At 37.1% G+C, this 19,140-nt stretch overlaps 1 protein-coding gene across 1 annotated transcript in view; it reads right to left on the reverse strand.

Moving 5' to 3' along the window:
- LOC129719125 (mitochondrial cardiolipin hydrolase) overlaps positions 1 to 19,140 on the reverse strand; it is a 243,734-nt gene that overhangs the window by 160,669 nt on the left and 63,925 nt on the right. The window lies entirely within an intron of this gene.

Genomic DNA, 19,140 nt, shown 5'->3' on the forward strand with positions numbered 1-19,140 from the left:
TGGCCGAGCTCTGAGGTTTGCCTGACTGAACTGACCAAGGGGACCGCGACGTGGAAAAGGGCAACGTCAACTGGATGTTGCACATGGCGTCCGTTCGATTCGAATTTGTAAACAAAGCGAAAAACTCGTAAAAGCCAAAAAATAAAGAAACGGCATCATTTGGTAAATGTTGAAAAAAAAATGGCCCAAAACAAAAACATCCGCTCGCTGGGTAGGATGCGTGGGGTTGTAAACGTGGCTGATGACTGGGGAGGACAGGGGAGCAGATTGCTGTACTGCAATTTTCTTTTCGTGCAGAATTCACTGCAGCAGCAGCTGCTGCTGCTGTTGCTGCAGGTCTTCGCCATCCTGATGGCGTCCCTTTTTTTCATCGTGACCGTCGGTACCACCAAATGCGGGTAGGATAATGAACTGTTGGCTGGTAGGATAGTATGCACAGTTTTACTACTTATAACATTTTTGGGACGTTGACACGCACGCGAAGTTCTTTGATAGTTTGATGTGTAGCTTAACAACATTATGTTTTTTATATATCGCAGCATTTGAAGTTATTTCGCTCTTGCAAATGGATTACATAAGTTTTTTTCCTTACAACTTTATTTTACATTAAATTATTTACATTGAATTATTTACAAATTTTATTATTCATAAGATTATTGTTTTTCCATTTTTATTTGCGTGATTTATTAAATGTTTATTTTTTTCCTGCAGCGTTTTCAGGGCTCTCTAATATTATGAATTGATCAATTCAAGACAACAAATAAGTATTTCTTTTTATACTCATAATCTCTTGTTACATGTAAGTATTTTTTGACGTAGAAAAATAGTCCCTGTCCCACACTCTAATAAAAATGTACGTAAAAAGAATCTCATTTCGGCAAACAGTGGAGCCAAATTCTGGCTTGTAGCTTAAAATGCTTTTCGTGTCGGATAAAAGCACATAGCAGGAGTGTAGCTGTTTCAACCACGCAACAATATATCACGCTGTTGCGTGTTGCAGCCTGCAGCTACGGTTCTGGGATAACAAAACTCTGTGCTGAATTCAAATGTTGCTAATATGTTTGTCCTGAAAAGCTCTAAAAGTCGTCCGAAGACAGTTTTAATGTGTAAATTGAAATAAAAAAGTTAGAGTAAAGAAGTTGTTCTTTTTTCTACAATATAAATCGATTATTTTCAAAGATAGAAAAAACTTTGTTTACAAAGTTGTCTGAAGTTAACGGTTTGTAGAACAACTTTTTTTCTCTACACACAAAAATAAACATTAGGCATCTAATTTTATCGAAAATTTTGATCACCACACATTTTGGATAACATTAAAAAAGGGATTCATTTAACAACTCTGTAGAAGAATGTTTTTCTTTAGGTCGAATTTTTCCCCTATATTCGGTTTCAGAGCACACATTCTCATGTTTTATTATGTTCTTTTTTATTTATTCCTGATGTTTTGTTTTTAATCTTTTTTGTTTCTTTCTGCTAATAGTTTTTATTTATTAATTCTTTGCTTTTTATACCTAAATAATATTTTTCACAACTTTTCTATTTGAATTTTTGAAATTTGTGCAGATTACCGGTTTTCCCAGTTTTTAAAAAGTTCTCAAAGTTTTTGGTAATGGATTTTGTGTTCATCACTTGGCGGTAGAAATTGATGAAAAGTTTCAAGAACAATTTTCCGCGAAAAATGAACTAATTACATATAAGCAGACCGAGCACAGACGACATGAGTAGATATCAACCATTTACTGTGATATTCTCTATATCAGCATCAGCAAAAAAAATTAACAGAATCGTCCCGCTCCAACCAGTCAATTAATATTTGTATCCATGAACTAAGGGGCCATCCACATACCACGTGGACAGATTTTTGACGATTTTCAACCCCCCTCCCCCCGTGGACAAATGCCCATATAAATTGTTTTTTTTTTTGCAAGGACCGTGGACATTACACCCCCCCCCCCCAAGCTGTCCACGTGGTATGTGGATGGCCCCTAAGACTAATTTGATGTCTCGCAAGTAAGGGCTTATCAAAAAGTTAGAAACAACCCTCTCTCATCAACAATCTGCTCTTAGAGCGTAATGAAAACTGATGTCTTGTAAGAAAACACCATGCTGGTAAAGGCAACAGTACCATACAGCGCACGTGGAGCAGAGCGCCGCTAGTGTCTTGTCATCTATCACTGCACAACTTTTTGTCCAATCTACAAAAATAAAAAGTTAGACTTTTGATTTCATCGAAAATTTTGATCAACCCAAATTTTTTATAGCATGAAAATAAGCACTTCATCATATATAACAAATTTGTAAAATAATGTAGGGTGGGAGCCGGCGAATATTTGTGAACTTTTTGTTTATTTACTAAGATCAATTAAGAATCTTTTTTTTTACATTTCAAAATTGTCAAAGCCATAGAATATAGATTTGGAACTACTGAACCGATCAACGTGAAAAATTATATGTATGGGTTTTAAGGGACGGGAAAGTTGATTAGGATAGTTCGAGACCCCTTTCTCTTCTAAGGGAGGGAGGGGTCCTATACAAATGAAACACAAATTTCTGCACTACTCGAGAACAAATCATGCAAATGAAATGAAATTTGGCATAATGGATTTTTTGGAGCAATAAATATTTCCAAGGTGCTTCAATACCTCTCCCTCTTCTGGAAGGGAAAAATCTCATGCAAATGAAACACAAATTTCCGAAAAGCTGGAGAACTCATCAAGTAAATAAAACTAAATTAGGCATGGGTAGGTTTTTGGGAACGAGAAATGTTTCTATGATGTTCGACACCCCTCCCTACCCGAAAACAGAGGGGGGTCCCAGGTAAATCAAATAAATATTTCAACCAATTTTTCCGGAAAACAGCTTAAAATGATTGAAATGATGCACGAAAGCCAAAAATCGACCTCAGACGCTATTTTTGAATCCAATACGGAGACTTCTGGTATCTGGAAAACTGTTAAAAATGGCCGAATATCACCCAATATCGTTATTTCCGGAACCAGAACAATGCAATGAGAATCCATTTATAATGTTTTAAACTATGTTTTTCTGTTTATTGATCTACGTAAAGCATTCGGTACAATTGATCACGCCATACTCGCATCTTAACTGGAACTGCTAGGAATAAGAGGAATACCAGATAATTTAATCACAATTTTTTACGTAGTATGTCTCAGTTTGTTGTGATAAGTAGCTTGCGTAGTCTTTTGAAACCGATTGCTGTTGGTGTGCCACAGGGAAGTAGCCCAGGTGCGATGCTGTTTTTGTTATATATTAACGACATTGGAAACCTTTCTCTTGAAGGAAAACTAAGATTGTTCGACATCCCAGCTATTCAAGTCCCTATGCAACCGGATCTAGTAATCCTCAACGAATATTTCAAGCAAAACGTGCTATCAATGAACCATGACAAAACTAAAACGATTGTATTCAAATCACCCAGGAACCCGACCCCTAGAACTCTAAAGTTGAAGATTGGTCAAACGATGGTAAAACAAATAACTGAGCATAAATATCCCGGGCTAGTTCTTGATGATCTTGACGTTTCATAAACAATATTACTAATTACACACATAAACAATATTACTAATTCCATAGCACCAATCCGTCGATTACTTCGTAAACTCTCATACTTTGTGCCAACACTCGAAGATACAATACCTGATAAGTATATGGGGATCTGCACCGAAGACAGTAATTCAAAACCTTATAATTCTACAAAATAAAGTGTAAAGAAGTTTATATAAGTTACCCTACACATACTTTAGAGTTGAACTTTATACGGAAAAAGTAAAAAAAAAAACATTTCACCCCTACAGGCCTTACATGATCTCAGAAAAGTAGTATATAAATTCAAGATAACTAAGCTAGTAGGTATGCATTCAAATTTGGATTTCGGAAGACAAAATCATTCCCACAATACTAGGCGATCTAATAATTTTCATTTACATAGAATAAGAGCCGAATATGGAAGAAAACGAGTAACATGATGAGACCTCAATGCTCAATAATTTACCCGTTGATTTAAAAAACCTGCCTAATTTGGAGCTGTTTACACAACTGATGCCATAGGATTATAAATTTGAGAAAACTGTGTTCATTGGGTTAGCTAGTTAGTAGGATTTTTTTATTTTTTTATTTTTTTTTTTTTGTTAGGGAATTAGGATTACGTTGTCCATTGATGTGAACTTTTGTAATATATCCCAGTCAATTGCTATACGTGTCCCTTTGCAAAATACAATGACCACTATTGTTGTGATTGATCAGGTACCTGCACCGACACGCTCCCAGTCAGGTAAAATATGGTTTATGAAGCCAATCACCTTTCCAGGATTTAAAGACCAAATCTCTTTGGGCTGTAAGAAGCCACTGCCAAGAAGCCTTGATCTGCGTTTAAATAATGCACCACAACTGCAAAGCAGATGTTCCGATGTCTCGCGTTCCGTATTACAAAAGCGACAGATATCATCCAGAACCCGGCAAATGTTCTTTAAATGATATCTACTCGGACAGTGCCCCGTTACTAGGCCGACGTATGTACAAAGAGCTCTTTTGTTGAGCTCTAAGAGCTTTTTCGAATGATTCTCGTTTGGTGTTATAAATCTTTTAGATTGGGAACACTTTTTGACATCCAGCCAATTGGTTTTCACTTTTTGTTTCTCCCAGCGTTTAAGCTCCATTTTCACTGCACAGTTTGATATACCACAGAAAGGTTTTGGGCCGATAAACTGTGAGTTAGATCCTTGTTTTGCAAGTTCGTCTGCCCTTTCATTCCCACCAATGCCACAATGTCCTGGAACCCACAACAAATTTACTGAGTTTGTTTGACACAGCTGTCGCAATGTGAGAATACATTCCCAGACAATCTAGGATGTGCATTTATAAGCATCAAGTGCTTTCAGCGCTGCTTGACTGTCGGAGAAAATACAAATTTTTGCATGTTTGTATTTTCTAGTCAGACAAACATACGCATATTCAAGGATTGCAAAAATCTCTGCTTGAAACACTGTTGGCCAGTCTCCCATAGACACTGAAATATTAATTCCAGGGCCAAAGATTCCTGCACCAGTTTTTGTACCTATTTTTGAGCCATTTGTGAAAAATATCGTTGAACCGGGACGGACATCAGGAACTCCGACTTCCCAGTCTGTACGCGACGTTTCGCATATCTTGTAGGGAATATCATGATTATCCTGAGGTGCCATCCAGTCTCCATTCATACTCATCACTGGCACTCTTTTGAAAAAGTCCAGTATAGTCAGGTGACCCACAAGATCACCTGACAATATAGTTTTTGTTCGTTTGAGCCTCAATGCACTCTTTTCTGTTTCTAGTTGCACGTATTCGTACAATGGCAACAGATGAAGAATTGCATCAAGAGCTTTTGATGGGGTGCTGCTCATTGCTCCTATTATCGCAATGCACGCAAGTCGTTGAACTTTATCTAGCTTTGTTCTGGCGGTGGATTCTTTGGTTTTCGGCCACCATACTAACGCAGCGTAGGTCAGTTTGGGACGTATAAAGCAAAGCCTTGGTGCTACATTCCGATTCGGAACTTGACCTTCTGTTTACTATACACAGACTTCGCAGCCAACTGTTGAGTGTACAGGACAATTGCGGGGCTAGCGCTACGATCCTACTGACACTAACAGTCTCTTCCGAGCCGAGACTCGAACCTACGACAACTGGCTTGTTGGGCCAGCATCGTACCTCGAGACCAGCTGGGGACGGATTGGACGTATAATCGATGTGAATATTCACATCACCAATTTTGGTCTCAAGCCCCACTTTCTTCCAACGGTTTTGGAGCACAACCATAATGCAATGACTGCCTTGTTGATTGCATAGTCAAGATGTGCATTCCAGTTTAGCTTGGTATCAAGGATAACTCTTAAGTATTTAACCTATTCACTGAATGGAATTTCTACTCCTCCAAGCTTGAGAGTTTTTAGATTGAATTTCCTCTTTCTAGTGAAAGGTACGATTACAGCTTTTGTCGGATTAATGCGGAGACCCTCCTTTATACACCAAGACTGTGTATACTCCAGAGCCTCCTGCATTCTTTCCGAAACTATGTTGTCAAACTTTCCTCTTATCAAGATGACTATGTCATCTGCAAAGCCCACAACTTCGAAACCTTTTGCTTCTAAGCTTTTGAGAAGATCGTCCACCACTCAAGACCACATAAGTGGCGAAAGAACTTCTCCTTGCGGACATCCTTTCGTTGCCCTTATCGTGATAGACGAACCTCCCAACTCAGACGTGATTTCTCTTTTTGCAAGCATGGTATGAATCCAGTCAACAATACTCGTGTGAAATCCTTTTTTCCTCATTGCACTAGACATTGAAGAATAGGACGCGTTATCAAAAGCACCTTCAATGTCGAAGAAAGAGCACAGAGCAATTTCTTTAGCTGAAAGTGACTTTTCAATTCTCATAACCAGCGTATGAAGCGCTGTGATAGTGGATTTTCCAGTTTGATAGGCAAACTGGAACTTTGAAAGCGGTTTTGTTTGCATGTAAGATGTATGAATGAAATCATTCAGCACTTTTTCCATTGTCTTCAACAAAACCGAAGAAAGACTAATGGGTCTGAATGATTTAGGATGCGTCTAATCACGCTTCCCAGTTTTAGGTATTAAGATTACTCTTACTACCCTCCATTTTGATGGAATATGATTCAACCTTAAACTGGCCTTGAAAATCTCAATGAGAGAAGGAATTTGTATTGCTTCACCTTTTTGAAGCAATGCTGGAAATATTCCTCTAAACTTGCAGATTAGAAAGGCTCAAAGGATCTCATAGCACTTTCCACCCTGGTTCTCGTAGAAATTTCATCCGCCACATCTGATACAGTACTTTCTTTTCTAGTAGACCCAGAGCTAGTAGGAGTTAGTAGGAATAATTTATTTCCGGACTACTTCGTGATTAGGGCGAAACTAGATAGGAAAACAAGCAAGGATTTACCCTTATCACGAAGTAGTCCGGATTTGTTAATAGGAATAATTTATTTGTTAATTTCTTATGAAAAAAGAAAAGTAGGTTTTAATTGCCTATGAAAGAAGCAACTTTCGAAACAGTCACACTTTCACAGGCTTTACCTTACTTCAACCAATCTATTAATAAGGATTTTTTTCGCAGTACTCAAAAAAAGAATAAAATGGGCGAGAAAAAGTTTGGTCCGTCAGCTAGTACATATAAGTATATTGGCTGTCCTCGTAATATCGTCCACTTTAAATTTTGTCTCAATTTTGTTAACTTTCGACATGTTTTGTTCAAAATTGTAGTTATTCCAGCAGGGTTCTTGCAATTTCATTTAATATTTGTTTTTTTTTTGTGATTATGCATATATTTTTTGCATGATATTAACCATTTCAATACACTTTCATGCTTCTTCTTTTTTCTCATTCCACAGTTTTTTTAATGTTACATTTTTTAAGGAATGGAAAATTTTGTTTTCAGTTATTCACGAATTTTTTGCCAGTTAATCCTTTTCGTTTCATATTATTCATATTTTTTTACTGTTTTCCAAATTTTCTTTTCAAATATTTATCCTTATTGATATGTTTTAATTATTTTAAATACTCTTACTAGGGGCACCCAAATTTCTAGGAATGGTTAAGAAGCTGTGATCCGTATTTTTTCCAGTATGAGCTTTAGAGAATTTTTGTTTTCCCTTCTATCGATCAGTGTTATCATCACCCAGACGAGACTCGGACTCCCATTCTCCGATTAGTCCGAATCAAATGCATGTTTAGCAACACGATTTCTACAATCCTTAAATAATTTAAAAGCTTGGTTTTGGGTTGTGTTATTTTTTTCCGTCTCTTCGATAAACTTTTGATATTCAGAATATTTCATTATAATTCTATTGAAACTTGCGGTTTGCTCTTTTTTATATTTATTTATTTAATATATTTAAAAGTTCTTGTTCAGTTTTATCGTTTTTTATAAAATTATGACTTCAGAGATTTGAGTTTTTTTGAAATATTTGATCACTTATTTTTCAACTGTTTTGCTCACGTTTGGAACATGTATCTTGCGTCGGTTGCTTGTCAATGGTACAAAAATACTTATTTTATACTTCGCGCGTTTTATTTTACTTATAGTTGCACTGAAGGTTTTTTGAGGTTTTTTCATTGTGGTTGATTCTGTCTAGTGTATTTTTTTTCTCTCGAAAAACTGCCAAAGTTCTATACAATCATTTCGCATTACTTTGTAACATTTTTTTAATTTATGATAAACTCATTTCCATTTTTAACAACTCAAACAAGCAGGTTTAATAATCATGAGAGTATAATCCCGTTATAATATTCTCCAATGTTAATAGCACAAGAAACACATCTCAGCAATAAACTACGTTTGCATGAAACAGAACATAAATTCTATCAATTTTTTACTCTACAAAACCCCCCTCCCTTCCGCGGGAACGCAGATTATGGACGCATTGGGAAATTGCCTACGCAATACTAGAGGCAATAGACAAAAATGTCCCCTCTGTTGACTTTGTGTTTTTTTTTCTCGTACAGTTCTTTCTGTGCGGTCTTCCCTCAGCAAGGGGGATCATCCCAATTGTATTGCAATAAAAGCGAAATAAGCGCAATAAGCGGAATCAAAACGCATGAAGTTGCGAAGCAATGCGAAACGGGAATAAAAGAGTGACGAGCATAAATAATAAATAATGCCTTTTTTATTTGAAAGTATTGAAAACAAAAAATGCAGGAAAAACTAAACCTTTCGACCCGTTAGTTAGAAACGTGACATGATTTGCCAATTTTTCACCCCTTTTCACCCCGAACGCGGTGCGACGCTGCAGACAGATGCGTCTTATTGGAAATGCGTGCGACGGAGACTGTGTAGAAAGTGGAATTCGAACGGCCGAAGTTTTCGCTTACTGCAGCTAGTCGTAAGCCAGCGGAGAGGAATTTGATGACGAATGCGAGTTCTTTTTTTAGAATATATTGGACGGTACAAGAAAGACCTGGGAATGTCAATAAGATAGACCTAACTTTTTTCTTTTAGTTTTAGCGTATATCATAAATTTTGCCAACTTTTAATCTTGTGTTTAGCTTAGTCAAGCTTCTATTAAATAACATTTTCCCCCATCTATTATTAGCTCAGACGTGAATGTAAAAACGATAATTGCAACATCCATGATCTTTCCGACCGTCCGTCGCTTGTCGTTTCCGATTGCGCGGTTTCGCAACGCGCACCTGTAGCTACAAAACTCGACTCGAAGGACTAATCGTTCTAATTAATTTTCAATGATTGGCACACTTATCGAAAGTCAATGAGTTGTGCATTACAAACTAACTAAGCGCCGGTGCACTCTAACGGGACGCAAACAAACGGTGCCTTTGAGCGACTGAATAACAAAACAACGGTGAAGCGGTCACTAAAAGTGTTTCAAGTGGCTAGAGCTCGGTAGTGTTGTCACCTGGTTTGTTTTCGAACAAAGTCCGGCAATTATCGTAAAACCACATCAGATGTAAGCTTTCGGCCTTCTAACAACTATTTGAGACGTTATTGGCAGTATGTTTTTTAAGTGTCAAAAACAGCCACTTTGATGAAAAGTTCTCAGTGTGTTACATGCGAGATTCCGCCCATTTTGAGATTATCTCATTGTATTAGCTGCGTGTTTTAACATAATGACATCTAATATTATACGAGTGTACGAAACCCTCTTCTGAGATTCACGTTACAGTATCATCAGAGGTAGTCTTACTAAATTATATCTAAGTATGTTTGATATTTTTTTGTAAAATAACATTAATTTCCTTAATATTAAAGTGAAAAAAGTGCGCATTTCAACACAACTCTGATATCCAAGTAAAAAAAGTAATTAGCATTAGTCTTTTATTCTGTGAAAAAATCCGTTTTAGCGCTGAAGAACCATTCAAAAATGAATCGCGTCTTGATTCAAAAATTTTACCTGATTATTTCTAAATTTTCCCTTATATTTCCTGATTTTCTGAAAATTTAAACTTAAGAGAAGCAAACAAGGGTTTGCTCCGAAAGAATTACCAGTGTAATCAACGCAAAACTTTGTTCAAAATGTATTGCAAAAAAAAAGGTCGAAAGATCAGCTCACGCCCTTTCGGCCCCGGGAGGGCCACGCCATTGGCTTGACAACGGAGAGCTGTTCGCGGACATTCGTTTCACAAATCGTTGATAATGGAGGAAGTATACATTACAAAGTAGGTAAGCGTGCAGTACCTACTATCAACTGTTTACATTTGCGATTGATAATAAAGCACTAAATAAGCGAACGAAAGCGCCGCAGTAACACACGAAGTCCTTCGCGCCATTTTTTTTTTCGTGCTACTATGAATCGTTTCTATTGCTATCTTTTGCTTCACCCCAAGCTAGGCCCGGAAGATTTAATGTGTCGAAATTTTTATGGCCATTCAAACCTCTAGATCTAGACCATGGGTAGCGATAGAGTGGTCCGTACTGTACGTGGATCGCTCCCAGAAGTGCTACCTGAAGACAGATAATACCGAGACGGCTTATCAACGCCTGGTTGCGCAACCGAATATAAACGTATGATGGCGACCCTGAGCAGTTTCATTCACATTTCGATTGATTTGTGACGTGCCGCGGTTGGTCCTTGGGCAGTACACACAGAATTGAATTTTATTGCTAACATGTGTACGGTGTTACCTTTCTTTATTTCATTTGACTAGGAGTTAGTAACAAGTATCATTTTTTTAGTTTCACAATAGAACTCCAAATCATTTCTGATCCACGATTATTGGTTTTCAAAGCACTATCGACATATATTTCGCCACAATCACAATAAAACATTAGCTAAAACTTGCTCTTGTTACTGTTTGTTGTATTGACAGCCAGAAAAACCGAACCACACTGCTAGAGGAGCTTCACCGTGTGGTAATCGTTTCCACTTTTTTTCCTGTTTGCTCTCAAGATGAGCTGATAGGAGCAAAACTGCTACAATTTCTGTCCCTCCCGCGTGGCGTTGCTCAGTACACGGAAAAGTATACAATTTATGAAAAGCAAACACAGCTGACTCGGTCGTACAAAGTCGTATGCGCAATACAATGTAGGAAAGTTGATAGATTGTATTTAGAAGGTTAGCAAAGGGCTCTAGAGGATGCGCAAGATGTTGTGGTTTATAAAATTAAACAAATATCATTCAAGGTATACCATTTATTAGAAGGAAAATTGCTCTACAAAGTAGTGACATCTGATAAGATTCTCAATCATATCAAGGATATCATTTTGCGAGTTTTCACTAAGCTAGAATACACTTCATTTGCAAATAACGAAATAACTGAGCTGACCTTTATCGCGATTTAAAGTTAATTTGTGCAGTATATTTCAGTTAAATTTTTGTTTTTTACATCGTTAAAAAATACACCAATTTCTGCTGGATCGCCCCCAGACCCGTTTGGAAATCCTGGACCCATCAGGTTTCTAGAATATTGATGTTGTATTTGAAGTAATAATTGAAGCATAAAATGTGAAATTTGACGTAATATTTGTGCTAAAGAAATAGCGAAATAAAAAAATGACCCCTAATTTCGACTACTTTCATCACGAGCAATACCGGGAACGTTCAAATAGTACAATACAAAATTGGAATTTGAACTGAAAAAAAAAACTAGACTGTTTATTTTGGTTAGGAAGAAAAAAATATTATCTAAAACTTTGCCGAAGACGTCACATCATTTTTTACATAGCATTTCGACAAAGCTTTGCAAGAACGAGCCGTGATTAAAACAGGCTTATCGTTTCTGCTAGCGTGCAGGAGAATATTTTTCACTGCGAAAACAACTGCTCTCACACTGGTGAGCAAAGCGACGCACTTGTTTGAAGAAGGCAGCGAATCGTTTGTATCTGAGAAACTTGCAAAAAAACACGACGGTGGAATTTGAAATGCCTCTCCAGAAAGATAAAAAACTGGTGTGAGCTTTCTCACACCATTACGCACAATAACCACATAACAAAGCTCACTGCAGTGCTTCAGCTGTTTGTACCTCAAGCATATATCAAATGAGGGGAGCATCTAAGTAGGAAAGTAGAATGCCTTGTTGGCTTTGCATCACAAAACTAAAAAAAAATAATTCCAGCCGCCCTTCACAAATGCCTGCTTTCCAAATGCTTTCGAATTTATCTCAACGGTGCGAACGGCGGTGTGCTTCTGTTTATTTTCACTAGAGTGATTCACCATTTTTTCTGCGAGTGTCAGAAACACAGTATAAAACAGAAAAAAGAAGTGCGGAGCAAAAAATTGCTACTCATAGTGCTCGTGTTGGACATGAAATGAGCGGTTAATATTCACTCTACTCTTTTCACGTGTTGAGGAGAATAACAGGCCGAGTTAAACAAAAATATATAAAAGCCATAATCATAATCGGGCAACCAATTTCGGTTTCTTTGAAACTTTGTATAGAAAGGTTTTATGGGGAAAAGATGTAATTTTGTGCTATTGGTACGTCTAGTACTTTTACGTCTTACGGCAACATGTATAGAGGCACAAATTTAAAACCCGAAAATATCGAGAGCGTCATCGAGAGTGTCCACTTTCTAATGCTTGAAACTTAGTCAGTCTTCAACGGATTTCCTTCATTCTTACAAAAATCGATTGGAAATTGCTGTCTACCAAAATGCGAAAAAAATGATTTTATGATGCTAACTATTGTACTATTGGAAAATGAATGAATTCCAATGAATGTATGGTTTTTGCTGGAGAACCATGGACAAAATAAGAAAAACGTGTATTTTCCGAAATATTAATAATTTTTCGAGCTTAAATTTAAAATAACTCGAAAACCGATACCTTTAGAATGTTTACTACCAAGAGCTTTTTGATTTAAAATGACTCTCTGCATCTTTTAAAATCATCAGAATACAAATATTTTGAAAAATGTTTAAATTAGAATTGTTTTAAAAGAATTAATCTACCATAAAAAGTTGCGTATTAACGTCAAGTTTCTTTAAAAAAAAATAAAAAAAAATGAACAATTTTTTTAAATGGAAATTTATTGTTTATTTCTAATTTTTTTTTTTTTGGACAAAACAATTTTTTTTGTACAGTGTACATTTTTTTATGGTGCATTTTTAATTCCCTACAACTCATTCTCAGACAGTTTTTCTATACAACCAACGGTTTCTGGGCTACAATGCTTCGAATAATACCTATGCCAAAAGGCATACGCCCTTTTAGAATGTAACTCATGGGTGTATAAAATCTCTCCACCTGTGAAAAATGGTCAGTTTGCTAGGCCAAATACGTGTGCAAAGTTTCATTCAAATCGAAAATGGTCGATATTCGACCATAGGTCATTTGGCGCGATCTTGCTCTAAAGTTTTTAGTCGGATGAATTATAATAATAATAATAATGAACTGTCACTATTGTGAGAAATACCAAATCAATTCCAAATGACATATATCATAATTATTAAAGAAGTTGATATCCCTTTCCGACTGGGCCCATATAATCGCGTAGGTAGGAGGTGACTTAAACAAAACCTTCTCTCTCGCTTTTTGAACATTCTATTCATTGTTTTACTGTTCACAACGCTAGTGTCGACATCGCAGCTGGTATGAAAAATTAAAAAAACCGAAGCGAGCAAGTGTTTTTATATAGGAATTGCTTGGGTTTGTTATCCGTCGTTTTTTACCTACACAATTGTGTGGGTTCGGTCGGAAAGGAATATATTTGTCTGTCACACGCCGAAATCTAGATGACAGCGATTCGCAAAGATATGTGTAATTGACCGGTGGCCGGTGCAGCTACCGAAAACATTTTACTTCCCCTGCAATTCCCTAGTTTACGATATTCTGTTTTGCTTGTTCTTGCCGAACAACCTGCGAAATTTAACTTTCAGTAGCCACGTATAAAAGCTAGCATGCAGTAATTTAGTCTTTAGCAAGAAATCGTTTTTGAGAAGATATGTGAAATGCAATGCAAAAAAGGTATGATGTATGATGTATGATTACAAATATTTTAGAGTCAAAACGGTTTGTTTGATTGGGTTTACGTCTTCGGCTAAGTTGTAGATAATAATTTGGTCTTTTTTTTTAAATATACACTTTTTTAGGCTTTTAATTATATAGAGAAGCAAATTGTTTTAAATGTATTTTTTTTTTCATAAAAAAACTACAAAAGATTAGCCAAAAAATAATAGCTGTCCAATCATGGAGAAATGATAAACAAAAAGTGGGAATTTTCCAGAAAAAAATAAAGCCGTCGTTTGGTATGACTGGTATAATATCATCAACAGAGTGGTAGACAGTAATTTTGTTCTTCCAGAATATTTTTTTTTGGAGAACAACCCAAAAATATGATTATAAATTTAATATTTTTAAAAACTTATTATTTATGAATCTGAAGTTGTTTCTATGAAAGCTGCACATTATAAGCTAACCAAAAATATTTAACTGGATTGGGAGAAATAGAGAGTAAAAAAATAAAAATTTGTCGAAAAAAACTTCTTTTTTACTAAACGTTTTTCAAAGTGTATATTTTACGAAAGGACATAATTTTTATAAATAACTTTACCAAAGATACCACATCGATAAAACAAACTGTTCAGATGCTACTAAACGCGAATGGCGTCTTTTCTCATGTGAGAGACAATATCAACAATGAAAATGATGCGCGCCAAAATTTATCCCAAACTGTTTCGCCGCATGAACGCTTCCTTCCGCTTTCAGTATAACATCGGCTAAATAGTATCATCATTATTGTCGTGAATGTTTCTGCAGTTCTCTACTCCAGCTGGTGTTGAGGTACGATGTTGGTCTAACAAGCCAGTCGTCGCGTGTTGGTGTCAGTAGGACAGTAGCGCTAGCCCCGCAATTGTCCTGTACACTGAACAGTTGGCTGTTTATAATAAAAGAAGTTCCGAATCGAAATATAGCACCAAAGCTTCGCTTTGTTTTTGTAAATTATAGCGGTACTGAATTCACAAGTTGCAAACTATAGTTTTTCTAACCGCGACTTCATTTTCATGGGTCATTTACACATTACACACAGAACGAAATAAATCAAAACGAGAAAAACTAGCGCGATTATCGGTAGAATCTTATAGTAGCTGGGCGGAGCAGAGTGACGAGTGACGATTGGGATTATTAAACGTTCCTAAGGATTCCATCAAATTTGGATTTTTTTGAAATTTTCATTTAGTTGTGACTGTATGAGCAACCATAAGAAGGCTAAGACGATGCATTCCATGGAATTGGGTTCTGATCGAAATAGCAACCATTACCCTAATTCACTTTTAGAGTTTGCGGCAACATTACGCTTTGAATCATGCAATTCACACACTTCAAAGTATACTTCCAACAATTTGTTTAAATTAACATAATCTGTAAAATTAGACTGATATCATGCAATGTTGCAAAAACTCTGCTTCGTAATATAGCTGGCTTGGCTTGAACATTATTCCAAAAGCAGTGTAATAATTATAATAATAATAATTATTATAAGAACTTATTCGCGTCAGGGCGAATACCGTTCCACAATGGGGCCGTAAATTCGGAATTGCTGTCTAGTCCGTTTTCGGATCTCGTGCAGTCAATGTTTGAACAGCGCCGTCGGGCACCGGAAGTAAGCTAGACTCGTTTCCTTTAGCTGATAAGCAAAACCAAAATTTCCCACTGAATGAATCCCCGATTGGACAGCTATCGAGATGGTGGTGTAATTTACAGCCTCGGGAAACATTGATTGACCCGATACCGGGTACATTCATACGAGCAAGCGCATAGCGTAGGGTTACTATTTGCTTATTGATAAGCGGCTCAAAACGGAAAAATCCCAAAGTAAGCGAGACTTTTTTTTTGGAAGCTAAGCCCGGAACCGGCACTGCGGTCAATCACTTTTTACGATACAGAGCCGGCGGGTGAAAGATAAATTGTCACATTCGGTTGTCGACCGCCCGCAGTTTTCGGCTTGTCTTTCACCGGCTTCGATCTATTTACCTTTCTTCGATAGATAGCCAGATAGTGTATGTTCTTCCTTTTAGATGCTATCGTCCTCATCGCCTGCCGGCACACGGAAAGAAACGATCCAGAACAAAACGAAAATCGATTGGACCCGATTGGCGAATCTTAGCGTCTTTCTACCGTCGGATTTTGGGCTGCAGAAGAAAAAGAACGATTCCAGCAGAGAGCCCATGGCGTGCTTCGGTATCTATGAATCGAAGCAATTGTCAGTGAGATCAGACCGGGAGGGGGCACTTGTGTCATTAATATCTGACCTTGTGACTTCTGTCCGAGACCGAAATCCCGCATGAATGGGCATAGAACGACACCCCTGCCTAGAACATAATAGACCACATTAGATTAAGGTAGGCGTTCGCTAGGAATTCGCAAGAATTAGTGCCTGTAACGAATGAATGTGTTTGATAAATGATATTCTCCGTACGATATTTACTTTATGCGTTCCCGTAGAACCCGCTACCTTCGACGGCCATTTGTCAATTGACATGGTTTCAATGAAATTAAACCATTCGCTTGTTTTGGTCAATCGCCGGCCGCCGATTTGATTGATGGATAGTGTGTCGTGAGGAATCATGTAGCGTAATTGCAGAATGGCGACAACAGAAGAAGATAAATGACGCCGATTGCAGTGCAGATGCAGACCAACACCAAATGCTATTAATCGCTTGCATTGTGGCAGTTATCGCACTTCTGTCGAAGGATTTTCTCATTGATTGCAGGAGAAAAAAAAATACGTCGGTCTAATAAATCTACAGATAGGCTCCTTTTGGCAGCTGTGATATGAGGATTTTTTTACATAGGACTACGTCTCACAATAACCTTAAAAAGTTTTTAAGCGCTCATAACTCAGTCGTTTGACGTCACATTCACGAATTGTTAGCACCAATCTATCAGAATTTTTTCCACGGTTGGATTCGACTTTTACAGATATGATGTATGATTGACTTGCCGCGTTTTACAATGGGTTAAATCTAAGTTGAAAGTATTGCATTTTTCTCTTCTGCACAAATGCAGGATTGATTAAATAATTAAAATCGAAACAGCTTAAAACTAATTAATAATTCATGACATTGAGAAACATTTGAAATCCAGCAATCAAGAAATAAATTTTTGATACCATTATCTGTTGACTCATGTATCGAATCGACAAAAAATTATTTAGTGTAATAAATAGGGACAATTGCCAAGGGGAACATTTGGTTATCTTTCCAGAGTTTGGCCTGGATTCTATCTAGTTGACACTGAATACGAGTGGCAATTTAACACTCAATCGGATGTGTTTGATAACTTTAAATAAAAGGATGAAATTGACGAAGTTGTTCCTGTTACATGTTGAAATAAATGCTGTCAAAAAAAAGACACATATAGAATGCATCGTTACGACAGAAATAAGAACCGTACCATGCACATTTTGAACTAAGCCAAGGCAAGTAAAAACGACCGCAAAACCTGACAACCATTTGCGTTCGTTTACACAGAGTTGACGAATGACCACGAAACATCAAAACAAAGGGCCAGAACGGTGTTAAAAAACATAGTTTTACACACTAATGATAGGTTAAGGAAGAAAGCGAAGGAGTACACGATGTGTGACAAAACTCACACACGCAAACCCGCCGTACGTTTTACAATTGACCGACATCCGGGCGGTCAAGTTTAGCATCGAGTGCGAAAAATGTCCTCTGGTTTTATTCATCTTTTTCTCGGCAAGCCAAAAATTTGCACATTACTCATTACACCAGAATCCGCATTCGAGTCGATGAACGGCGAACGACCAGGAAAACATCTGCCCCTTTCTTACGTTCTGCATTATACCAATTACGCACTGCAGGGCTTGTTTCTTCTTGTTTTTGGTGGTCCTCCTCTTGGAGACGATTGTTATTATTTCCAGTCTAACTTGAAATACGCCTCGCAGTGGATTTGTTTGGCTTAAGGTTTTGTGTTATGTTCTCTCTCCTCGTGGTTCCTGGTTCGTCCTGAATCCTGATCGTCTGAAGCTGAGGAGGAAAAAACTTTTCCTGACATGGCAAAATTTTGTAGACATTGGAGAAAGAAGTTCCTGTTTTTTGTTGTACGCAGAACATACATACACTCCAGAGAAGATACAACTTGAGCAAAATGTAAGATGAGACCCTTTTTACGGAACGGATCCGAATGGACCACACCGTACACATTCGGTGTACCCCCGAGGAGTGTTATATGGGAGCGAGTCCTTTCAGTTTTGCAACAAAAGATAAGCCGGTTATTGCTGATTTTTTTTCGCACACTGACTGGCAATATTATACCATTACCTGGTACAGGTATGTCGTCGTCTATGGGAATGCTTTGAGCAATATTTTTGTTTAATTTCTTACTGTACGGTATGTTCGTTTCGTTTCCATTCCTTTGTTGTGCTAGTCCTCTGGCTAGAGAGAGAGCGAGAGCAAGACGATGCACGGACAGGAACGAAACAAACAGACCCAATTTTATTCAAATTTGCAAGCTTTCTAACAGCTTGTCGATTGTGGTACCGAGTGTACAGCACTCTCGAATTTAAAATTCCGAGAAATACAAATGATCATTAACGTTGGTAACTGAGGAACATGTTATTGTAAAATAAGACAAATAATGGGAAATAAATTTTAAGAGAAAACCACACGATTCTGTTTGAGCAATGAACACAAGATCGAAAGTAAAGTATAGGAAAACCGAAAGTTCGACAATGATTCAAATTATTTTCTGCCAATTTCAATTAACTTCAAGGTGTTTGAGTTGGCGGTCAAAGGAAAGCCTCCATTAAATCGCGGTATTATCAAGTGTTGAAATAGTGCTAGTCAATTAGCTTTAAATCATAGCGTAAAGTTCCACATCATATAAGTTCAATCAATTGCATTCCTTTATACATTAACCCCAGTTTCAAACCAGATTTTATTTTGGACCTTTAAACATTCGTCATTCGGAACCTTCGTTAATTTAGTCAATAGGTTTTATACGTCGTTCATTAATTTTATTTCATGTAATAATCCAATAACTATAGTAAGATAATGTATCATGATCGGAACAATTCAGTCACATTTTCACCATTAATATCGTATTAAGTCATAAACAAATTACACTCATCGAAACAATCTATTTGTCTAGTGTACAGAAACAATGAATTCATTCAAATATATCATTTTGACTAGTCATAGAAT

This window comes from Wyeomyia smithii, chromosome 1 (assembly GCF_029784165.1).
Source record: "Wyeomyia smithii strain HCP4-BCI-WySm-NY-G18 chromosome 1, ASM2978416v1, whole genome shotgun sequence".
In the NCBI taxonomy this organism is placed as follows: Eukaryota; Metazoa; Arthropoda; class Insecta; order Diptera; family Culicidae; genus Wyeomyia; species Wyeomyia smithii.